The sequence below is a fragment of the Acomys minous genome, assembly GCF_964271855.1.
Source record: "Acomys minous genome assembly, chromosome: 2".
In the NCBI taxonomy this organism is placed as follows: Eukaryota; Metazoa; Chordata; class Mammalia; order Rodentia; family Muridae; genus Acomys; species Acomys minous.
Window position 1 is genome coordinate 124,508,627 of NC_140484.1, and position 26,567 is coordinate 124,535,193.

Genomic DNA, 26,567 nt, shown 5'->3' on the forward strand with positions numbered 1-26,567 from the left:
GCTGTTGGGTTTCAAGGTCTGCAGACAGAGCATGCATCTCTTTTCTTTGAGACAGGGTTCCTACCACAGAATAGGTATTTAACAAATACACTCAAATAACACATGACAGGCAAATGCTAATGACTCAGCTTTAATGAAAATACCTCTCAAAGCGCATGTACAGAACGTTCCCTCATCTTACCACGTTATAAATTCTATAATAAATATAACATACTAATCTTATAAGCTATCACATAAAAGTATAAGAAATAAAAATAATTAACTTTGAACTCTGCTTGCATATTGTCTCTAGGAAAAAAATTAATGTGGTGAAGTTTAAGTTGTGCTAAACTTTGCCCCAGAAAACTTCATTAATCCCTTGGATCCTTCAACAGCTGACCATCCCAATAAAGATTTCTTTTCCCCAATTAGCCTTTCTCTACCCTTGCTTTCACGTCACATTCTAGTCACTTTTCTCATTGTTGCTGTTTATTTGTTTGGTTTCTCATAGTGTGGTCATTATTCTTTGGAAAGCCTGGGTTCTTTGCTAGATTAAAGGATGCGACTGGGCAGCCTGTGGTGGTGTCCTCATTGCCTGGTGTGCTGCAACACTAGCAGGGAGGGACTTAAAACAGCTAGCCTTGCTTTAATGGGTGTGACTTCCTAGTTCACAGCATGAAGCCAGAGCTCTCGCTAGCACTTTGCTACTACCATGTAGGCATTGTCAGTGATGGGTCAAGTTCTGCTTTGCTGTTTTAAAACCAGATAAATATGCTTAGTGTTGGTAGCCCAAATTCATACTTTTTATTGAGTCTATTGCTCGTATGTAAGTTCAATTTTAGAAGTAAAAAAATAAAGTATTTTCTTTAAACAAAAATTACGGTCTAACAATAGCTGTGATTTGGGGTTAAAGGTTAAGATTTTTTTAAATGCTTTATACTTATTTTCACATTTGGTATTCATAATAACCTGAAATATACATCACAATTAAACTCTACCCCTACTTAGGTTTTTAAAGTATAGGTTAACATTCCATTCTGGTGTTAGTCAACTGGAGGATCCAAGATCCAGGTCTTCACTAGAACCTGGATTTGCTCTCAGTGATTCTCCATGCCCTAGGGATACTGACTGTAGAGTCTGCTGGAGCAGCCGAAATGACAGACAGATCAGCAGCCCAGCATTGCACCAGGCCTATAGCCAAGGAAAGCTGAAGAAAAGTCAAGATGGGCCACCCACATGTGCAAGTAATAAACCAAGTAACTGAATCAAGAAATCCAAATAAATCGCTTTTCACTCGATTCAGTGACATTTCCTCTGCTGAAATGTGTTTTTCCTTTAGAAATGTGGCATTTGATGAAAATAGTGTCTCTCAAGTGGTGTTTTGTTGTCATGAATTAAAGCACAGGTTAATAAGACTGCCACGCACCACTGTTGGAAAAGGGGCAGAAATCCTGATATATGACTCTAGTATCTGATCAACTGCTGATCTTCTATGCCCCAATGGTAGATCACATCATAAATGCTTTGCTTTTTCCAATTCACTTCTTTCCCTTAGCAAGCGAGCAACTGGGAGCTTCTCTTGTGCGGGGTTCTTTAAGTGGAAGGGCTGAAGCCTTGCCTTTGTGACTCACTGGGGTTATAAAACTACTTATGCCTGAGCACATTCCAGCAATATTTAGATCATAATCATTGGGAAAAGAGTTGGAAGATCACTTGATATATTTATTTTACAAGTTCTGTAACAGATGCCGAAGTCAGACCCACCTGATTTCAGGAAGTGATTTGCAGGTTCTTAAAACAGCAAACAAATCATTTATTTCATTCTGTTACCCTGTTCTTTTACATGCCTTTCCTTTTCATCAAAGTAATAAACATTTTGTTCCACAGTTTTAATTACCACTACCACCCCATCATTGCTGTATATGAGAAACTTTGATATTATGCCAATAGCCCTTCAAGAATGATATCTTTAAAAAAATGATATCTTAGGCACTAGATCAGTGGCTCTCAACCTTCCTAAGGAACTTTAATACAGTTCCTCATGTTGCAGTGACACCCATCCATAAATTTACTTTTGTGTCTACTTCATAACTATAGTTTTGCTACTGTTAAGAATTTTAATGTAAATATTTTGGGGGGTAGATGTTTGCCAAAGGGGTGGTGAACAAAAGGTTGAGAACCATGGCACTGGAGATGGTTCAGTGGGTAAGGCTGTTAGCCGCACTAGCATGAGGACCTGAGTTCGGATCTTAGCATCCATGTAAAAGGATGGGTGTGGCCCACACAATCTTGTAGCTCTAGTAGTGTGCAGCTTTGAAATAAGAAGATATCTGGGGTGTTTGTGTGTGTGTGTGTGTGTGTGTGTGTGTGTGTGTGTGTGTGTGTGTGCACATGCACACATGTACTTACCTGCCTAGGTATATGTGTGAGTCATATGCACACCTTCACATACACTCAGAGAAGCCAGGGGAGAATGTTGAATGCCATATTTTATCATTTCCTGCCTTAGTTCTTTGAGACAGAATCTCTTCCTGGACCTGCCTTGTAGCTAGTGAACCCCAGATATCCTCTTATCTCTGTGCCTGAACAGACACACACACACACACACACACACACACACAGAGAGAGAGAGAGAGAGAGAGAGAGAGAGAGAGAGAGAGAGAGAGAGAGAGGGAGGGAGGGAGGGAGGGAAGGAGGGAAGGAGGGAGGGAGGGAGACTAACAAGGAAGCTAACAAAACAAATAGTATTAGGATAGCTGCTTTAAAACTAAAGGAACAGGTTACTCTTAAACCTAGCTACCTAGCCTGTTCAAAAATATTTTAATACACTCCTCTCTCCCCTCTAGGTAGATCTGGAGGTACAGGTCCCCAGCTAGCTTCCTTTTAATCATTTTTGATCCCACTGTTTGTACCCCTCCCTTCTCCCTCATAACATTCGGCCCCTCTCTTCAGGAGTGTCCCCCGAGCATCAGCCTCTAAGCTTTTGACTTCACTTCAGTGTTTTTCAGTCTTGGGCCTCTTTCCTGATAGAGTCTGGTAGACCAGGCTTCAGTGATTCGGTGATTTGGTGTCTCTGCATGAAATAAGGAGAGCAATAGAGATCAAAGTCAGAGGTGACCTATTCTATTGTGGTCCCTTGAGATAATGCCTGCTCTGAGCCCCTGCTCCTAGTGGTAAAATTATGTGTAAAAAGGAGCACAGTATCTGCTTGGTTGGTGGTATCCACACATGTTTTCTGATAGATAGCCTGATTCCTAGTGGGCTATAGAGTTAACTAGTTGCTCCCTTTAAAAATATCTTCTTTACATCCTAACTCTTTGTTGAAGCATCTTAATGAATAACTATGACTAACATTACTGAAATGTCAGAAAGTCAATTTGTCTATTGAGTGAGCACTGAGCTTAAAAAGAAATGTGTGGATCACATAGACATAGCCTTTATGTGTGTCTCCAGTACATGCCGTTTCTCTTCTTTGGCAGATTCAACATTGGAACTCTGGGAGATTACGGTAATTGGTGGATTTTGTGGCAAAGGCAATTTTAAATTATTGTCTGGGAAATGCAGTGACTGCATGTGCATCCTCACATATCGCTTTCTTTGGTTACTACCAATCAGCAAGTAAACAAGGATCTTCTTAAGAGATGCCTCATCATTTTTTATCCTCTATGATTATATTTCTGGCTGTGCTTACTGGGGGGCTTTCTATAATTGGGTTCAAACAGTTCAGTAAACATAGCAATCCCCTTGCACACTCAAAACTAATCTCTAAATAACTAGTGAGGCTCGTAGATGAATGCATCTGGCCAAGAGATTTCCTGATAGTAAAAAATTAAAGCCTTCAGTTTTTTCTATACTTGACTATCTGGAGCTTACAAAAGTAAAGATTATGTGTTGATGAAATATAGCTTGCCACTACCAGCTATAATAAGTCGATGGATCAACCATACTATTTCAATTAAAGTAAGAGCTTTCTTTAAGGAAATTTCATCAATGCCAGCTGCTTCTGTAGGGATATTATGAAAGGCCAAGATCCAGAGTTCAACACAGTTTCTTAAAGGGTGATCTTCCCCAAGAGACCAAGCAAAGGCCATATAATCTAGGCTTGAATCATTAATGTCTCTATAATTGTATCAAGTAGATATGGGGGAGGTGTTGTTTTAAGACTTGTGCAGAGAAGGGAAGGCAGAAGAATCTGTTATCAATTTTTCTTTTTTTATTAATTTATTCCTGTTACATCTCAATAGTTATCCCATCCCTTGTATCCTCCCATTCTTCCCTCCCTCCCATTTTCCCCTTATTCCCCTCCCCTATAACTGTGCCTGAGGGGGACTTCTTCCCCCTTCATATGCTCATAGGGTATCAAGTCTCTTCTTGGTAGCCTGCTATCCTTCCTCTGAGTGCCACCAGGTCTCCCCCTCCAGGGGACATGGTCAAATATGAGGCACCAGAGTACGTGTGAAAGTCAGACCCCACTCTCCACTCAACTGTGGAGAATGTCCTGTCCATTGGCTAGATCTGGGTAGGGGTTTGAAGTTTACGGCCTGTATTGTCTTTGGCTGGTGCCATAGTTTGAGCAGGACCCCTGGGCCCAAATCTGCCTATCATAATGTCCTACTTGTAGGTTTCTAGGACTCTCTGGATCCTTCTACTTTGCTATTCTCCTATGCTTCGAATCTGTTATCATTTTAACTTTCTCTGTTTTATTGTTTTCTTAAAACAAAGATGCAAGCATCCACCACTGTGCCCTCCTTGTTACTTAGCTTCTTTGGCTATGTGGATTATAGTATGATTATCCTGTACTATTTAGATAATATCCACTTATAAGTGAGTACATACATTGTCTTTCTACATCTGGGTTATCTCACTCAAGATGATATTTTCTAGTTCCATTCATTTGCCTGACAATTTTATTATTTTCTTGTTTTTAATAGCTGAGTACTATTCCATTGTGTAAATGTACCACATTTTCTTTATCCATCCTTTGGTTGAGGGAAATCTGGGTTGTTTTCAGGTTCTTTTATGATTAAAGCTATGATGACCACAGTTAAGCAAATGTCTTTGTGGTGTGGTGGAACACTTTTTGGGTATATGCCCAGGAGTTGTATAGCTGAATATTTAGGTAGAACAATTCCCAATTTTCCAAGAAAGCACCAGATTGCTTTCTAAAGTGGTTGTACAAGTTTGTACTCCCACCAGCAATAGAGGAGTGTTCTCTTTGCTCCACATCCTTACCAGCATGTGCTGTCAGTTGAGATTTTATCTTAGCCATTCCGATGGATATAAGATGGACTCCCAGAGTCACCTTGATTTGCATTTCCCTGATGACTAAGGACACTGAATATTTCTTTAAGTGCTTCTTCTCCATTAGAGATTCCTCTGTTGAGAACGTTCAGTTTAGCTTTGTACAATGATACTCTCCTATACATGCAGACAGGACCCCAGCATATCTCCCTGAGAGGCTCCTCCCAGCAGCACATTGAAACAGATGCTGAGACTCAGGGAGTCTTGTGGACAAGTTGGAGGAAAGATAAAAGGACCCAGAGGAGACAAGCACTCCACAAGAAGACCAACAGAGTCAATTAACTTAGGCCCATAGGGGCTCACAGTGACTGAACCACTAAACAAAGAAAATGCATGGGTCCAACCTGGGGCCCCTACATATATGTACTTGATGGGCAGCTTGGTCTTCATGGGGCTCCCTAGCAATTAGAATGGGGCTGTCTCTGTTGTCTGCTTTTGGATCACTTTCCCCTACCTGGGTTGTCTTGTTTGGCTTCAGTGAAAAAAGATGTACTTAGTCCTGATGTGATTTGATGTGCTGGGGCAGGTTGGTATAGAGAGGGTGGCTCCTGAAGAGAAGGAGAAGGGGGAAAGGAGGAAGAGAGTGGGAGGGTGGAACTGGAAGGAGAGGAGGGAGGGGGCTGCAAGTGGGATGTAAAGTGAATAAAAAAATTAAACAATGAGATAAAAAGATGCAAGGGCCTGGAGAGATGGCTGAGTAGTCAAAAGCTCTTGCTGCCCAATAATAACCTGAGTTCAAGTACCAGTACCCATGAAAAAAGCCATACACCCCATAGCCACCTGAAACTCTGCTTCAGTGAGCTCCAAAATTATCTTACCTCCTTATGCACACAGACCCAAGTTACACACACACACACACACACTTTAAAAGATAAGATGAGACAAGGAAGAGCTGGATTTAGTTCAGTGATAGAATTCTTGTCCAACATGTTTGATCTCCAACACTGCAAAAGATGTATGCAGGAAAAATAGATAAACATGTTTACTGAGTATCATATATATATATATGTCACATGCATACACACACACACACACACACACACACACACACACATACACACACATGCATACACCCCAGATGGAATATGGAAAATAGTTGACCTCTCTAAAGCTCACGTTGCAGCATGGATTGGAAATGATGAGCAGGGTTACCTTCTAAACCTTAATATTCTGACAGTGGCTCACAAAACTGTAATAATGTCATGTACAACTTGTATTGAGAGCCACATCCACAGACTCAATCAGCAGACGACTGGTTGACTCATAGTTACGTAACTTTACTACAATAACAAAAATAACAACGATAATTGTGTCTGAGCTAAACATGCACAAACCATTTCTCCTTATCAATTTTTCATTAATATCATCATATAATTTTCCTTGCAATATGAAGTTTAAGGAATCTAGAAATGAGTTTAGTCGCATGGAAGGAAGAGGAGTGAATGTCTCAGAGGATGTTAATCCGTGGACACTCACACTTCCCGTCTTCAAATTTGCCAAGCTTTGCTTCGCCCTCACTCTGATCAGCCTTTCCCAGCTTCCTTTCAACCCAGAAAAGCTGCAGAGCCGCAAGCCTGCCTCAGGGTTGGAGGACTGGCTGCTTTCCTGGTCTTGGCTTCCAGAGAGCTGTGCTGGTCATTTCATGTGGTAGCAGATTTGTGGCTTTAGCACTGGAGATGATAGCTCTGCTGAGGAAGAGAGACTGTGAGGGCCAAACATACCGGTCAGAAACAGGAAGAACAGATAGGTAGCTGATCCATAGGCTTTGGCAGTTTGGGTAGGAGGATTCTCTTAATGTGAAATCTAACTGTGAGTTAAGTAACGTGGCAAACATTAAGATTCCCTCGTCTGACTTGAGTAAGCAGTGCTGTGGTGTGACAAGCCAAAGTGGAGTGGAGTGCTTGGGAGGAAGAGAATTCAGTCATGTACAAAAGACATGGATCACAACATTACATGGAGGACAGGGCCGGGAAAAGCTAGAAAGTTCTCTGTCAAGGTGTTCCATTTTCCAGTTATGATCCCATCTAGCTGGGAAGATGCCTTCTGTAGAACATTTCAGTACGTGTACTAGCATTTCCTCATTATTTTGGGTAAAGAAAAGTCGCCTAATAGGCAAAATAAGGATCTACTTAAAGATGTAGGAAAACATGAAACTTCAAAGATTAAAAAAAAATTGATTATATTGATTAAACATGCCCAAATTTGAATGCATAAAAATGAATATTGTACTTTAGTTTAGTTTTTTGTTGTGAAAAGAAACCATGATCAAGGCAACTCTTGTAAAGGAAAATATTTATTTGGGGTGCCTTACAGTTTTGGAAGGGAACACAGCAGCCTACAACCAAACATGTTGCTGGAGAGGTAGCTGAATATCCTGATTTCCAGGCTGCAGAAAGAACGATTATCAGCCAAACTGGGTGACAGCTTTAGCATAAGAGACTTCAAAGCTCACCCCGATAGTGACTTCCTCCGACGAGGCTACACCTACTCTAATAAGACGAAGCCTCCTAATAGTACCACTTCCTATAGGCCAAACATTCAAACACATGAACCTATAGTGCGGGGACGAGGGGGGGTGAGGGGGGGTGGAGGAGTGAGGGGGGGTGGGGGGTGGGGGAGGCACATTCCTATTCAAACCACCACATTCCTACAGGAATAAACTTTTATGTAAAAGTGCATCATAAGCATAATCTTTTATAGGGCTTGAGTTGTTAAATATCTGGTCACAGCAGTAGACTTCTCCAAAATTACTTTCAGCCATTAAAGCCTCTCAACTCTGAGCTTGTGTATCATGCAGATGGGTACAGAGCTATGTCCATCACAACATTACCAAATTAACACTCAAAGGATCCTAAGAAGGAATATCATTATCTTCATTTCACAAATGAAGTGAGTGAGGCTGAAAGAGGTCAAGTGGCTGGTCTGAGCCAATTAATGCTGTAACTGGGATTCACATCCATTTCTTCCTCTTCCGGAGCTCCTAAGGGCTCAGTGCATTAAAAGCTACACTATTGGCATCACAGGGAATTAGGATGATTCCCACCTCATGTTTAATGTTGGAACAAGCTGGAAAATGTAATGGAAACTTGCTTTAGGAGGAATATTTTAACTTGGATGTTTGGCATGAAATTCCTCAGCGATCTATCAGTATTGTCTACTCTTTGACCAACAAATATTAGAGAAATTGTTGACTAGGAGTATGCCCTTATCAAAACTAGAGGATTGTGCTTTAAGATCAGCCTAGAAACTACCTATATCATATGTAATTGTACAAAGGTATTATTTTTAAATATAAGTGTTAATATATTATGGCTCTTTGACACTCACTCTGATATTTTTATACTTGTAGTTACCACCCACTCATCCTGACATCTGTCCTATTTGTATCCTATCCTCAGGTCTCTCCTCCATCTTCTTGTTCTCCTCCCTTTTCAAATAGTCTCTTCCACTTTTAGTTCATCTTTTTCTGTTTTCCAGGTTTTACTTATATACAAAATATGTACTCTGTTTATTTTACTTGATGACCTCTGGTTTTGTTCATTGTCCACATCCTTCTTTGTGAGTGGACAATGTTATGCCATGCCTTAGAGAAAGAGAGAGAGAGAGAGAGAGACAGAGAGAGAGTGTGTGTACACATACCACATTCTCTCTATCCATTCACTGTAGAGAGATACCTAGGTTGATTTTCAATTTTGTCTAGTATTTAAATAATGTTACAATAAACAATGGGCATTTTGAATACTGACTGCATTTTCTTCAGCTACAAAGGAGAAACATATCTCTAAATCCATTCAGCGTTCCTTTTCCTTGCTTTTCTTCATTACTTTCCTTTCTTCCTTCTTTTATGCTGATTCTTGCTTGTTTTATTTCAAGTTCTCATTTTTATTATTTCCTCTAGTGGTAAATGATTTAAAATATGAAGATTTGTATACTGCCAAGTATTATAAGCACATGTTACATTTCAACGGTTGACCTGGGATATAAAGCAATTTCAAGGCTATCCTGAGGAACTTACTGACACATTTTCCCAAACTGAAAAGCAAAGAGGGATGGGAATATAACTCTATGACAGACTCCTTGCCTAACAAAGGCAAGGCTCTATGTTTCATGCCAAGTAGTGCAAAAAAAGTTATCTTATTTTGTTCTATATGGAATAGATTACAAAGAATAAAGGAACATTTGGAGGCTATAAATTTTACTCTTTGCGCCTTAGAATGCATCCTTTCCTGTGGCATTGTATTCATTTTAGATGGCAAAACACCCTTCCATTTTATTTGCCATGTTCATCTTGAGTGGAGCAGATGTAACTTCTGTATACATTGGCTTTTTTTTTTCCTTTGAAATGTTGTTTTCTCAGGAAAGACATCCCTAAAGTCTCCCTGGTATAGTTTAATTGTGTCTATGTTTCTCCCTCACTGAATATTTCAAAGATATAATTAAATTATTGTTTCACAGTCATATGCTTAAAGGCTCCCTCTGTAGTCTGAAGTTGACACCTTGGCAGGAATGCTGATTCACTGCTCCATACCGAATACCAGGCATGATGTTGAATTGTAACCAATGGGAAACTTGTATTTTTCCACCAAAATTTCCTCCTCGATTTAGTTATTTTCCTTATGTACAAATAAGTCCAGTTCTTCCAATAGTCAAATGCCTTAGAGAACTTAAAATGTCAACAAATGACAGTCAATTTTAAAGTTAACACTTTCTTAGAAACCTATGGTATATGTCACTTGTCTGATAAGCACACTCTAGTTTAAATGTTGCTTTTTTTTTTTTTTTCATCAGAGGAAGGAATAGGATGAGAGCCATACACAAGGTGCACAAATACCTGGCTTGGGTTGAGACCAGAGCATTTCTATCTCTGTTCTTTCTATCCTGAGGCTAAGGTCTGGAAGCTAGTAGCCTCCATAAATATCTAATGTTCTGTAAGCCCAGACCTTGAAGGCTTCAGGTTCCAGACTCTGCATGCTAACCCAGGCCTAGAATGTTTTCAGCCTCTGAGACTTACTGCGGAATGAGATCACTCTTTCTGAACTCTGACTGGCTGGTTCAATTCAGCTGTTCTGGCTCAAACTCCCTGCCAAACTGATTTATTTAATCTGGCTTCTCTCGGCTCCTCACTATATTGCTCTGCTTGGAAAAGCTGCCTCTGAACTCCAGGAAGTGAGCTGCATTGACTGCACAAACTAAACAGAACTGCACTAACTCAACTGAACTCAACTGAACTGCACTGAACTCAACTCTTTTTCTTCCTGTCCTGTTTTCATGAGATTTGGGCATATCCTATCTCTCACTCATTCTGTCTAATCTTTCTTTGATCCATCACTTTGCCTACCTCTCAATTGCAGGTCACTTTCAAACATGCCTGCTTTCTTCTGTAAACTAATCTTACTTTCAGTGTTTGGGATTAAATGTGTATACTAAGGACGTGTCTGTATTTCAGACCTAGAAGGGTTTTGGATGTGATACCTTGCCAGAGAGGCCATGTTGCTGGATTGAGATCCCTCTACATCCAGTGTTCTTTCCTGTGAGTATCCATGGCAATTAACTTGTATGAAGCATTAGGAAAATGCAATGCACAGGGATGTGGGTAACCTCCTTTACCCATCTCACAATTTAAATATCTCTCCACTGAAGAATCTAGAGTCTATTGTTTTGAGAAATGCTCTTTAATATTCGGTATCACAAAGATATTTGTAGCCTCCAGAGCGCATATATATATATATATATATATATATATATATATATATATATATATATATATATATATAAAACGTCTGTAGGCAGGAGTGACAGCTTAGGCAAATCAGATACCCCCTTTTCTTACCTTTGAGGCCCATTATACATATACATACATGCAGTTCAGTTCCATTTCTTAAAGCCTAGCTATTATTTAAAAATTATACCACATTTGCTAGATCTGCATAGGGGTTTGAAGTTTATGGCCTGTATTGTCCTTGGCTGGTGCCATAGTTTGCGCGGGACCCCTGGGCCCAAATCTGCCTACCATAATGTTCTTCTTGTAGGTTTCTAGGACTCTCTGGATCCTTCTACTTTGCTATTCTCCTATGCTTCGAATCTGTTATCATTTTAGCTTTCTCTGTTTTATTGTTTTCTTAAAACAAAGATGCAAGCATCCACCACTGTGCCCTCCTTGTTACTTAGCTTCTTTGGCTATGTGGATTATAGTATGATTATCCTGTACTATTTAGATAATATCCACTTATAAGTGAGTACATACGTTGTCTTTCTACATCTGGGTTATCTCACTCAAGATGATATTTTCTAGTTCCATTCATTTGCCTGACAATTTTATTATTTTCTTGTTTTTAATAGCTGAGTACTATTCCATTGTGTAAATGTACCACATTTTCTTTATCCATCCTTTGGTTTGGTATAGGTTTCCTTACTCTGAGTGCAGAAGTTCAGCTTTGAGAAAAAAGGTATAATTAGTACCCCCCCCTTTTTTTTTTTTTACATTTCTGTAACTAAAAGGTACAAGGCAACTCTCAAATTATTTGGAACTAGAAGTGATTGCTTTAGGCCGTATTTTAAAAGGGGCCAGCACTTTTCCAGTAGAGATCAGCAATATCACAAAGAGAAACTGTGTATTGAGTACCAAGTGCACTGTAGACCAAACTGGTTGGTGTAGCCTGAAATCGTAAGAGCCTCTACGTTACTGTGAGATAGCTTAAGGATAAAAGCAAGTTGTTTTCACTATTTGGGAAAACCTGGAGCACACAGATGTTTAACAGCACAGTATAGCTTTCAGAACACTCCACAATTCTCAGCAGGCTTCTCCTTGGACCTGGGTCTTAGAGGAACACTGCCACTTTCAATCTACCTGTGTAGAGTTCTTCATAAAGTAACAAGGACTTGCATAGGAGAAGCAAACACACACACAATGGCTGTAGCAGACATTGGAGATTTCTGAAAGGTGGGTTGAAATACAAGTTAGAAGTGCAAAACACCTGAACCTCTACTCAGATGGGTCCTTCTAAGATCCATCGACAAGCTACTTGGGGCCAGAGATTTGGCTCAGTGGTTAAGAGCCCTGGCTGCTCTTCCAGAGTATCCAGGTTTGATTCTCAGCACTCACATAGCACCTTATGATCATTGGTATCTCCAGTTCCAGAGGGATCTGATGCCCTCTTCTGGCTTCATGAATGCATATGGTACACAGGCATACCTGCAGGCAAAACACGCATACACGTAAAATAATAAAAGATTTTTTCAAAATCCCCTTCATTGCAGCTCTGAAGTAAGATGCCCTACTAAATGCTCTCTCCCAGGAAGATATGTGCCATTATTTTTCTTCTTAGTGCACTGTCTTTTCCTATTTGGGTACAATTCTTTTCCATATTGGGCAGTCTGAGGGCTTTTTGAAGGCAAAGGGACTTGTTCCTCTTGCCCCAGAATGCCACTCTCACTGGAGGATATGAGTATTTGTATCAAGATCTTTTAGGGGGAGTGGTCATTTATGCGAGGTAGAAAAGGTGCTGTTTTTGACTTTCTGTCTGCCTAATGGAAGAACGCAAATAGCAGACAACCTAGCAGATTAGATACAAAAAGTTTCCATCATTACCTTCAACTTCCCACACATCACCTATTTCCTGGCAAAGTGCAATTGAGAAATTGTATAGGTAAGTCAAAGGTCACCTGGCTTATCTTGTACTGTGTTGCTAGCAGATGATTATTTATGAAATCATATTTAGTGATAGTTAATTTTGCATGTATTAAAATAAAGTGATTCAAGTAGAACATAAATGACCTTCTGCAGAAGATGCTTTATTGCTGATTTTATGCTAGCAAATTTGCACTGGGTGAATGTTCCCAAATGTAATTTCAGTGTGAAGTCCTGAGCTCCCACTAGAACATCTAGGGCTGAACGCAATCCTGAGAACTCAGGCCACAGGTAATTTGCAATTCATAGCTGTTTCTGTTCCTAGGTTTGAGTGAAATCAAGAAGAAGGACAATTTCTTTGGAAGGTCTCACAGTGGGCATTTTGGCACTTGGCACACAATCCCGCATTTCGTTTAGTGCAGCAGGCCTAAATGAATACTCACTGATGGGCACAGAAAACCTCCACCCCAAAGTAGCTGATAACTCATTTCTGCTTGGCCTTCTCATCAACAGTGGCTTTATATAATTAGACTTTGACTTTCTTCCCGAAGCCACTACAGTTTGACTCAGAGATCGACATTTAAATGAGGGAGGGGGTATGGTAAGGGGAGGAGGCGAATAAGGAGGAATAGGAAGAGGAGGAGGAAGAATTGGTCCAACAGGGAAGATTGATATTTGGAGTCTGCCTACCTGATTGCTGTTTAGTAGTTATGTGACCTCAAAAAATGGACTACCTTCTCTGAACACTTGATTCATCATTAAGGAACAGGAATAATAATAACATTGATTTTGGGGGAACTCTTGGAAGAATCGGGTATAGTTTCCTAAGTCTTGGCTACCTTCATAGTATGTAACAGCTGAGATTTGAGCTCTTGTTGGTGCCACTGTTTAGGAGGTGTGGCTTGGTAGGAAGTATGTCACTGGAAGTTTAAAACTCTTGCCACTTCTATGTCCCTCTCTCTGCTTCCTGGTCCTGCCACCATACCTGCTGCCAGCTGCCAGCTGCTATGCCTTCCTGCCATGACTGGCTCTCATCTATCTGAAACAGAAGCCCAGCCCGAATGACCTCTTTCTTCTATGAGTTGCCTTGATCTTGGTGTTTGAACAGAAAACTGACTAAGACGGTGGCCAGTAGATGGGAGCTGCAGAGGCTGTGGGTGTCACACAGCCAGACAGGATGGGTTTACAGAAACTGAAACCGCTTTCTTGAGGTTGCTAGAAACTATAGATGCTCCCAGGCTTATATGCAAAAATATAATTAAAGAAAAACCACTATTACCATTTAGTCCTTTCAAGTTTAAAAAACGCATTTCCATCAGATGCAACACCCTGATTAGTCCTTTCCTTACAAATAGGAACACAAAAGGCAAGTGTAAATTTTATGCAGATGATGAACTTAAACACTTAAGTTCTAGGTTTATTAAAAGTATATCCTGCCTTAAAAGTAGCAGTCCAGTGGCAAAGAGACTGACAGGGCATCACAGCTTTACTCCTATAGGAATATGCTGCATGGAGAAGCGGGGAGAGATAGTGGAAAGGTTTTACAGTGATCACAGAGGTTTAAAGTTTGGCTTTGACAAAGTAACTCACTGACTGTGATCTTAAATACATTGTATCACAATAATAAGGCTCAGATTTTAGCATATCCAGTGTAAAGCTTTTAGAAGGATTAAGAGGGGTCAAGGATCTGGCAGTATTTAAAAAATAAACGTATTATAATAAATGAGATTTTGCACTTCCTTCTGGTGGGGCTGCCTTGCTCAGCCTCAGTGGAAAAAGATGCACTCAGTCCTGACTAGACTTGATGCTCCTGAGTGGGTTTCAGGAGGCTCCCCTCTTCTGAGGAGTAGGGGAGGGGGAAGAGAGAGGAAGGATGGTACCAGGAGGAGAGGAGGGAGGGAGGATTGGGATGTAAAGTGAATACGTAAAGGACATAGCACATCCTGATTACGATTTCCCCTCCCTCTACTCTTCCCAGTTCCTCCCTAATTCCCAACCCATCCAAATCCACCTGCTTTTTGTTTCTCATTAGAAGACAAAAAGGGTTCTCAGTGATAGAATGAAATAACACAAAAACTAACACACTGGAATAGGTCAAAACAAACAAACAGAAGGAAAAGAGTGCAATAAAAGACACAAAAACATGCAAAACCCATTCATTTACACACTCAGAAATCCCATAGAAGACATTAAACTGAAAGCCATGATATATACCCAAGAGATCTGTAAAGGAAAAAAGGGAGAAAACAAATTAATTAAGGGAAATCAAAATGAAAATAGCAACAACAAAAGATAAGAAAGAAAGAAAGAAAGAAAGAAAGAAAGAAAGAAAGAAAGAAAGACAGAAAGAAAGAAAGAAAGAAAAGGCCCAGACAGGACATGATAAGACAAGGAACCTTCAAAGACGCAATGAGTTTGTCTTCTGTTGGCATCTGCTGCTGGGCAAGCAGCCTGCCTGAAGAGTACAGTGTTCCCCAGTGAGACTCTTGGAGAAAACTGAATTTTCATGTGCAAGTGGTTATCAATTGGAGATTGCATCTGTCTTAGGGATGAGGGAAGTATGCACTGCTTCTTTTAGCTCTAGGACCCCATCTGCTACAGACCCAAGCCGTCTCTGTGCATGCTGCCTCCATCTCTGTCAGTTTACATGTGTGTCAATCTTGTTGATTTTTAGGGCCTTTTTTTCTTAGTGCCCTCTATTCCCTCTGGCTCTTACACTCTTTTCCCTCCTTATCTGCTGGGTTCCCTGAGTCCTAGGAGGAGAAATTTGATGAAGACATCCTCTTTAGGGACGAGTGTTCCAGTGGCTCTCATTTTCTGAATATTCTCTACTTGTGGATCTCTGTATTTGTTTCCTTTTGCTTCAGGAAGAAGCTTTTCTGCTAATAGCTAAATAAGGCACTGATCTATGAATATAAAAGAATGTCATTAGGAGCCATTTTATTACTATATACTTTTAGTGGGACAGTAGTATTTGGTTTTATCCAGGCAATGTCAAGTAGACATTCTATCTTGTAGAGAGAGTCCTAAGTCAACTCAGATATTGCACCTTAAAATTTGACACTATCATGGCACTAGCATATCTTTCAGAAGGAACATCACTGTAGATCAAATTATGTGTGGCTGGGTAAGTGTTTACCTTTCTCTTTTGGTAGCATCAAGGGTACCTTCCTGTACCAAAGATGCTAGAATGTAGGTGTGAAGGTGCTATATCAGCACCAGCTTGACCTCTCCGTGTTTACTGAGTTGTGTAGGTATTGTCTCCAACAATGGTCTTGCCATCAGTTTGCGAAGAGCAAACTATAGTCTTGGCAACAGCCTGTGTTGTTTGGCGATTCCCATGGGACCTCTTTGGCCAACAACTCAATTAGATGTAACCTAAAGAGATGGCTAGCTGGGGTTTTCTCTCCCAGATTATTTGGCCATTTCATTTAGATTACCTTTCCAATATATAGTCTACTGTGTTCAGCTGGGTTCAGTGTGTGTGTGTGTGTATGTGTGTGTGTGTGTGTGTGTGTGTGTGTGTGTGTGTGTGTTAGGTTTCTATACTACCCTCCACATGCCCCTTAATTTTATCTGTCTCTCCCCATATTAATTCCCTCATCTCCATCTTCCCTCCAACCTGTCACTTGATCCTCTTGCCCCCTACCATCCGTTACTATCGTCTATTTCCCTTTCCTATAGAGATCTATCTGTCTCCCAAAGTTCAATCCCCAGTCCCTTACTCTATACCCAACCTCTATATTTCTGTAGCTTGTAGCTTGGTTATTATTGACTTAATAGCTAATATCCATATATAAGCAAATATACCATTCCCCCCCCCTCTTGTTTTTGTTTTTGTTTGTTTCTTTGTTTGGAATGCTTTAACTCTCTCAGGATGATGTTTTCTATTTCCATTCATTTCCTTGTGAATTTCATTATTTCATTCTTTTAATGGATGAGTAAACTCCATTGTTTAAATGTTCTACATTTTCTTTAATTTGTGTATCTTTTGAAGAACATCTAGGTTGTTTCCAGTTTCTGGCTAGTATTGAAAAAAAAAAAACAGAAGAAGAAGCAATGAACATTGCTGAGCAAGTATCTCTGTAACAGGATGAAATGTCTTTGGGTATATGCCCAAGAGTGGTGGTATAGCTAGACCTTGAGGTAGATCAATTCTCCTTTTCCTGGGGTACTGCCACACTGATCTCAATAGTGGCTGTGCAAGTTTGTGTCTTCATCAGTGATAGATAAGTGTTCTCCCTGTCACATGCCCTTCCCAGCATGAGCTGTCATTTGTTTTATTGATCTTAGCCATTCTAATGGGTAGAAGATCAAATCTCAAATGATTTGCATTTCCCTAATGACTAATGATATTTAACATTTCTTTAATTATTTCTCAGCCATTTGAGTTTCCTCATTTGAGAATTCTGTTTAGATATGTACCATATTTTTAATTGGGTTATGTTTTTGTTTTGTTATTAACCAGTTTTTTTAGTGTTTTATGTATTTTAGATATTAACCCTCTATTGGATGTTATGCACCAGTTTCATTGCATAACTCAGGTCCAGGCTAGATCTATGATTTATTAAAGGTTCTAGTCCTTATTAGTGCTGAGTCATGAGCAAATTATAGAACTATTCCATAGATTTTTAGATTATAAACTAGCATTTTTTCACAATAGAGAGTAAAGAGGATCAAACAAATGCTATATTTGAAACTCACTCTGAGTTTTCAATAAATTATGAATGTTTTATTGGTGGTTTTGTTGCTTAGCACCAGCACCAGGAGAATACCTTCCTAAAAATAGGAGTTGGGAAGACAAGTTTAGGATCAATATATGATACTCATGTTCATTAGAATCCAACTGACCATTAATGATGATCTGTTCATGGATATTGCAGATTTTTAAAATATCAACCTGTAGAATTTACAAGTAGAATAAGGAGGAGGTTTTGAAATTGATATGTGAGTGGATAGGTAGGAAAATAGATGGTAGATAGATAGATAGATAGATAGATAGATAGATAGATAGATAGTAGATTGTTGAGCATAGATGCACCAGATATTATGTCAAGTAATTAACTCATGTTATCCTTGTATTATTCTGCTGAGGTAAGAAATTTCTTCCTTTGTAGGTGAAAAAACTGAAATTCAGGGAGCTTTTGTGACTTGCTCAACTTTATGATCTGAAATGATAAAAACTGGGATGTGCAACCAGAAGCCTGACTCTAGAGTTCCTGCCTCATCAATAGTAAATGAGAAAAAAATTAATGCATAAATGCTCTACAAAGCTTTGTTACAGTGCACAAAAGTACAGACAGGTGTTAAAAGAAGAAAATGACACCAGAGTTCAAATATTTATACATCACTTAAAATATGTTCAACTTCCAACTGTACATAGTAGAGATCGGTCAGAGAAAAGGAAGAGACGCTTATCCCTACCTTTGAATAGAAGATTGAAATAGGATATGATGGTGAAGGCAAGAGGCTGGTCAGTCACCAGATCATAGTTGTCTGTGTGCAAATTTTATGGAGTGAATGTAAATTGATGGATAAGACAACATATCCACAATCTGTTATTTTTAACCACATTGCAGTGTTGAATGCACATTTCTTAAGTCATAAGGAAAACAATTATTAAACCTAAACTTGTTGACAGATTAGCATCGTCAGCTATCCCTGCTGTTGACAACTTGGTAGGATGCCATGATGACAACTTAAGACTTACCACGTTGTAATAAATATAAGAGAGCTAGCTGATGGCAATGTCAGAATTACAGCATATGTCTTCAATAGAAGTAGGCTGACTTCTAAGTATGGTTCAATGGCAGGCTTTACTGATAGATGTTATAGGGAGCAAGTAAAAAGGAGATTCTGAGTGTTCAATAAAGGATGACCCTACATGTCAGTAGTTTGGCAGTATGGTAGTGAAGACAAATTTGCCAATATAAAAAACTCACCTGATGGGGGCAAGTGCAATAGCAGGGGACATCCTCATACCTTCTCTCTGTATATGCCATTTAATTACTGTGTACATTTGTGTATTTAATACCTCTACTCCACTAGAATTTTCTCCTGTCTACAATTTCAGAGAACAACCTCTGATGTGAGATAGGTACCCATTAAATAAGTACTAAATCAAATAAATACACCCAAAAGCAAAAATCAAGTGGACCCACGGAGATGATTAATTAAATGTAAATTTGAAATGCACTGGCCACAGCCAGGCCATTTAGGTCTAAACTGTCACATCTCTGAGGAGAGGCAATTATTTAGCTGGAGGCAGGCCTGTCCTTTCCACTAATCCATGCTTCTGCCTTTAGGCCAAGCCAGATGAATTACCTCTGACAAGCCAGGGTCTGCCTTAGTTTTAACCCAGAAGGTTTTTCTCCTTTAAAGCATTTCAGTATACTCAGAGAGCATCCATTACAAATAATACCTCTAGAAACTAAAAGCTTAAAAGGTTATTTTTAAAGAAAGACCTTCTAGCTTCTCGATCCCTTGCTCATTCTACATGAGACAACTTAAGAACTCCAGGAACTCTGCTTCAAGGGGCACAAGGAGGGATTGGGATACTACTCAACCTTTGTTACAACAACACCACCAAAAAAACCAGTATAATTAACCAACGAAGAGAAGTGGTTTATTTTGGCTAGCGATTGTGGAAGTTCTAAGCTATGATCATTTGACCCTATATATTTGAACCCATGGCAAGATAGCACAGCACAGCATAGGATAGATAATGCCCACTAGAAATCTCACTAGGTCCTATCCCTTTAATGTTCTACCTTCAAAATTATCACTCTGGATGTTGTAGTTGTAATTTTGTATATATTGAGAGTTTGTTCCAACAGCCCAGAAAACTAATTCAATCTCTATTGATAGAAGGACAGTCTTTGTATCTATGTGTATACTACCTACCACAATCTATTGCAACACACACACACACACACGTACACACACACACACACACACAAACACACACACACGGAATATTATATGGCCACGAAGAAGAATGAAGCCCTATTTTGAAGCTGTAACATAGTGATTCAAGGACATCGTGCAGAATGGAGTTAGCCAGTTACAGAAAGGTAGATACTACATGTACATCAACTGTGAGAAATATATAAAGTAGTTAAATTCATAGAAACAGAAAGTAGAATGGTGGTTGCCAGAGGTAGGGGTAGAAAGAAGACTTTGGGGTGATTAATAAATCAGATTCTTTTTTAATTTTAAAAATGCATACATGTATATTTTATATCTTAATTATAACCACCCTTCACTCCCTTCTATGATGGCGCAGAACTTTCCATCACATCTCCCTGCCAAGCCCTCCTTTTATAAGTTTTTATTTTATTATTTTTATTTATTTATTTATTTATTTATTCTTAATTTATTCATATTACATCTCAATTGTTAGCCCTTCCCTTGTATCCTCCTATTCTTCCCTCCCTCCCACTTCCCCCCTTCTCCCCTCCCCTATGTCTGTAACTGAGGGGGACTTCCTCCCCCTACATATCCTCTTAGGGTATCAAGTCTCTTCTTGGTATCTTGCTATCCTTCCTCTGAGTGCCACCAGGGCTCCCCACCCAGAGGACGTGGTCAGAAAAGGGGCACCAGAGTATACGTTTTTATTTATTAATTAGTGTTGTCCATATGTGGTAGGGTGTGTGGTCATTCCCTGGTGCATATAGAACCTACCAGTGGCCACACCTGTAAAGAAAAGAGACACACACATCCATAGGAATTATCAATAGTTTCTTGTGTAGGGGAAACCACTCTCCCTATGTAAAACAGCTTCTTGATTCAGGAAAACACTTCCTCCCGTGCTGGTATTTCCACTGGCTCGATCTGGTCATGTATGTGTAGGTAACTACAACTGCTGTGAGTTCGTGTATGTAACATCCATGTCCTTACCAGAGAACAGAATGTCACTGAGCTCTTCCCCATCCTCCAGCTCTCTCTGCCCCCTTCTTCTGTGGTAGTCCCTGAGACTTGACTGGATGTCAGCTGATATGCATACCTGAGGACTCAGGGAGGTTTATTCCTGGGACTTTAAAGAGTTAAGAGTCCCTGTTTTCTGCATTAGGAAGCTTCTCTGGTCAAGGCTGGTAGCAACACAGATGAGCTGAAGCAGGAGTTTAGTGATTCAAGGCAAGGAGACTTTCAAGAAAACCTTGGTTGGACTCCACAGAACTCTGCTCTTCATTGACAAATTTGAGGATACTGGTATCATATACATCCATAATAATTTCATAACTACTATTATCCACAGTAATTTTTACATTTTTAAACTTTGTACTCAGATTTTTAGGAAGCACAGTGAGCCTTTTCATGTCTCTACCTCTCCTATGTTTAAGCTTCTACAAATTGCCATTTATTTTATATTTTGTCTTCTTGGGAAGTACTGTGTCTTTTAGTTAAGTCTGAGATTCTTTCTCCAGTTTACTATTGATTGGCTTTTTGGAAGACCCTGGTTATTTGTTTTTATATATGTATGACTTTTGACTACACATATAGAAGTATGCTGCATAAGTGCAGAACCTGTGGGGGTCAGAAGGAGGCAGTTGAACCCCTGGACCTGGAGTCACAGTGTTTGTAAGCTGGCAGGTGGGTTCTGGGAACTGAATTCAGGGCCTCCATAAAAACAGCAAGTGCTCCATGCCACACAGCCATCTTTATAGTCTGCTATAATCTTTTAATTTTTAACTTTAGGAAACACTCCAGTGTTTACACTACCTATAAAGTGAGACTACTTACAAAGACTTGAAAAAAATCCAGCTTTCAGGAAGTACAGCTTTTATGAATTAGCATCTTGATAAAATAAAAAAGTTATTATAATACTGAGACCATTAATGCATTTCTTCATAGAGCTAAGTTGATACAATTATTTAACTAGCTATAATAAACGCTGCACTGACCTCATGACCATGAGAATCCATTGTTGTTGTTTTCTTTTTTTAAATCACAGTGCTCCTTTACTCATTTTACACTAAGAGGTATAGTACAGACTAAAATATTCATGTTGGTGTGGTTGCTGTAGAATAACTCTGTCTTCTTTCTTGATAGTTTTAATAAACACCACTTATTACTTTTTGCTGAGATCAGGAGGTGCAGCAGACATAGACAAGAGTGACACTACTTATCCAGACAGTGATGGCTTATGCTATGTTTTAGAAGAGGATGGAAAAAGTAAAACCACAACCCTTATTTTACATACAATTATTATAGTCTTTTAATAGAAGCACAGAAACTAAGTTGATGGCAGAAGGAAAGTGTGGTCTATCCTCTAAAGGAGCTAATATTGAAAGAATGCTTTCCTGAGTAGATGGCATTAAATCCTTCCGGGATCAAGGAAGACTCTGTAATTATTTAATAGAAGAGGCTTAGACGTGCCAATCTAATAGAAAACAAGGCTTGGGATTGCATTTGGCCTGGGTCAGAAAATAAGCCCATTTCTTAGGTCATGTTGTGTCCTTAGGGTAGATTTAGGGAGATAACGCCTACTGCACTCTTTAGAAAACTCAGTAGGGTTTATGTGACAATTTGGAGTGAGAAAAAACAGTATGTCTGGTGATTTCAAGCTGAATTTGGGGACATCTATTCAGAATCTCTGTGAATGGAAGACACAGGAGGAATGAAGCATAAAGCAGCCCAGTGAATGCAGCAGAGACCAGAGGACACAGGGCGTGAAAAAGGGTCACGCACAGACTTTAGGGAGTGAAGATCCCAGCAAGGAAACACTGGGTTGCTAGATAGCGGGTAGGATAGGGTAGGGCACACTTTATTTTAGAACTCACTTTGGCTGCCTAGAATTGGAGCAAGGTTTTGTGGCAGGTAAGTAGCTATTTCACTAGTGTATAGTAAATTTATGTTATCTTAGGCTAGAGTAGTCATGATGGTGAGCAAGAGAAGAAGACAAATAATAGAGATACTTAAACAAACAAATATAGGTAGTTTAGAGTGTGACTTAAGGTACTGGGAGAGACAGGGAACACTTACAGACGCTAGTCGAATCTCAGAGCATGAGAACACATTACTTGTGGTCGTATAGCTCAGCACATAAATCCAATTGCTAAAATATGCAGATTAGCAGCGGTTATTGCAATTCAACTATTGTTCTCCTCAGAATCACTAAAACAATGTCACATAATTAGTGTTCTGACTTGTATGATGGGCCTGCTGAGTGCATCCGAACATCATAAGTCTACATTTCCGGAAAACTATCTTGTAATTGAGTCTTATCCGTAATTCTGATTAATTCTCCCCACTGAGTCCCCACTCAAATCCAAATATGTTTATGTGTCTTCAGAGCATTTTAAAAGGTTTTTATTGTTATTTCCTATCAACGTGGCTGCCCAGGCTAGATCTCTGCATCCCTGGAAACATGCCCATCCACAGTGAATTCCTGGTCATAAGATTTATTACTGAATATGTTTAGCAATTTGGAAATCATTTTAAAGTCTGTGATATTTTAAATAATCTTGGTTAGCTCACTTTGAAAGGTAAATGTGCTTGGATTCTACAGTTATCGAGGCCAAAGAGACCATAGAATAGTATTGACTTGCTAGCATTTATACATTTAAAATTTTTTCACTTTTCCAATCAAAGAAGATTCTATCTAATGCACTATGGCATGCCATGATTATTTAACTTATTACTTGTGGCAGCTAAAGGGCTTCTGCTTTCCAGTTCTCTGGCCGTAAGCACTTAGCTCCTTTGTAATTAGTATTTTCATTTCCCATATGGAAAGAGTGCCTGAAAGAAATTTTATCTAGAAAAAAAAATTCTGCCTAATATTTTAGTACACTTCAATTTATTTAGTGATTAATCTTTGCTGTTTACTTTTATTAAGCAAACCAGGCCAGGATATTCGTTTTGAACTCTTGCTCTAAGATGAGGGCTTGTTCTACAGAGTCAATGCCAGGTCACAGAGAGTTCAGTAAGACATATCTCACCGAGGCATTACCCAGTGCGCCTTCTGCCCAGGTTAAATCGCAGTGATAAGTAGGTTGTGTGCTTGTTTCACCAAAATTTCATGTCATCTCATGGTTTATCACAGCTGTCCAATTACACATGATCAAATTGGATTACTGTTAATTAGTGGGTCTGTCTCATAGTACAGAAAGTCTCAATGGGTGGATTTATCTGTTTAAGTGGTCTGTCTTCAGATGCAGAAAGCCAAATGTCCTGTTTGAAAAGAAAAAAAAAAGTCTTTGGTGGAAAGAAAGGCTGAAGATGAAAATTAGTTTACACATGCTTAAGTGAAATAATGATTTCGATATAGCATTAAGCTTGATAAAAGCTTGCTGCGATCTTAAGTATCTTTGAGAGAGATAGTAACATTGGCTATGAGAAGTAGCTACTTATCCCATAAGAAATGACATACTGGGCTTATGAAAACGGATAGCCTATGGCCTCTTTGATGAGAAGAAATAGCTCATTTGAAAAATCTCTTCATAGCAGATTTAGAATCCTATGATGATTTATAACACCTTAATAGTGCTCATCCAGGAAACCTTCTGTCTGGCTGCATACTGCATACACCATTACAGACCTGTGATGGATGCATACTGACTTACTCTATGCAGATTGATTCTTATCCTTGAGAAGAAAATGAGTGAAGATAGCACATGTCTTCCCTGCACACACCAGTGGACCCCCGAACGATGATGTCTGACCAAACCACTGGAGAAGCGTCTATGGTTTTATTAGATCAAAGAACCCATAGTTTTCAGTCCCTGGCATTGCCATTTGGGAGTGATGGCATTGCCATACTGTGTCGGATGCCAGTGTAAAGCCATGTGTTGTGGTGATACCAGAAAGATCTGAAGCTCTCTGGGGCTTTATCTGACCGAGAAGTTCTTACTGCTGTTAGTTATATCTTGATCTAGAATAAAGACAATGGTTATGGGGTGGGAACAGATTTCCTGTTTTCTTCCCATTGAGTAGCCTGTGGCAACTTTTTTTTTTCTGCCTCGGGATTAATGTCCATTTATATTAATTTTGCCTCCCAATTCTCTTTCAGGAGGAAAATGAAGTTATTATTATCTCTGTCCAATAGTTCAAATCATCATCCTCTTTCCTCTTCTCCACTTTGTCTTCTTCCTCCTCCTTTTCTTCTTCCTTAGACAAGCATCCATATAAAGCCCATCATTTCAGATATAGCTCTAAAATCTAAGTGGAATACCTGTCTCTGGAGCTTTGCTGACTTAAGTATCGCTACCAAATTTACTTATCTCCCTCATTTCTTTATTTGTGTATGTGTGCATGCATGTGTGTTGTTTATGCATGCACACATATGGGGGCACAAATATCCACTCAAAAATAAAGAAAAAAGGTTAAAAATGCTTATTATGTGCTGGATGGTAGTTAGGAGCTTGGGAAAATGATTAGTAATAGACTAAGGACTTCCTCTTTCTTTTATGTAGGGGTTGTTTATTTATTTTTTTAATTTTAAGTTTTGCTATTTGGTTATGATGTGTAGGGATGGTCATGGCTGGATGTGTTTTGAATCAATATGTAGCCCAGGCTGCTTTGGGATATTTGCAATTCCTAATTTTTCAGCTGAATGCAAATTGACAAGTGTGTATCAATATTATGGTTAATAGGTGTGTGTGTGTGTGTGTGTGTGTGTGTGTGTAGTTAGTTATGGGAGGCAGGTATAGGCATCCATATGTAGATATACACTGAAGATCAGAAGGAGGACTCCAGGTGCCCTACTCTAATACTCCCTAACTCATTCCTTTGAGACCGGGTCTGTTTATGGAACTAAGCTGGAGGCAACTTAAGCCCCAGGGAGCCTCCTATCTCATTCTCAGGCCCGCACAGCACGGAGGGTAGAGTACGTGGCCTCACCTAGCTTAGCAGAGTTGTTTTAAATGCTCCCTCTTCTAAACTTAGGTCCATGTGTAGGGCCTAGGAAAGAACCATTTTCTGGAAGTGTCGGGGCGGGGGAGGGGGGAAAAATTTGAACTCTTTTCATGGTGTTGAAATCTAGCACTGATTTACCAAGGATCCTTGTGTAGAAATAAATATGGTAATGGTTCTGGAACCGGAAGTAAGGAGTGTCAAGTGAAACAGAAGTAGGTGAGCACTATCCTAGTACCTAGTACCTAGTACCTAGTACCTAGTACCTAGTACCTACGACCAGTCAGTCAACTAGGAAGGTGGGTCTGACGGCACTTAGTTGTTATGGCTAAACTAGATATAGAATGAGGTTATGTCTTTTTCATTCCTAGCTGGACGACAAATTGCATTTCAATCAAGTCAATGCTTCTTTTCTTTACGAACATGTATAATATATGGACAGTTGGTCAAAGATATGAATGTTCACAAAGATAGTATAATTTCTAAGTGTGATTGTATTGGACTTTTCCTTTACTGAAATTACCATGGATGTGCTCAGCAAGCATGATGAAATGAAATATAGGCTTGTTCTCTTTGGAAAGAAATTGCTTTAAATTGGATAGATTTCACTCATTTTTAGTGAAATATTTTGAAAATTGTGTCTTAGAAAACCAAACTATGAATGGCAGGGTTGAATACATCTTTCACTTTAAAATACAGACTCTCTTTGTGGTGAATGAATTTGTTGTGGTAAAGAATTTGGAAGTAAATCCTCAGAATAATTTGGGGTGAGGAAAAGTACTATTTTAAAATAAACCAACCTATCATC

General features: G+C 39.4%; 1 protein-coding gene across 20 annotated transcripts in view; it reads left to right on the top strand.

Moving 5' to 3' along the window:
- The window catches only part of DLG2 (discs large MAGUK scaffold protein 2), a gene marked incomplete at its 3' end in the record, with an annotated part of 1,901,401 nt that overhangs the window by 1,145,049 nt on the left and 729,785 nt on the right, over positions 1-26,567 (top strand). The gene's annotated exons all lie outside the window — the stretch shown is intronic.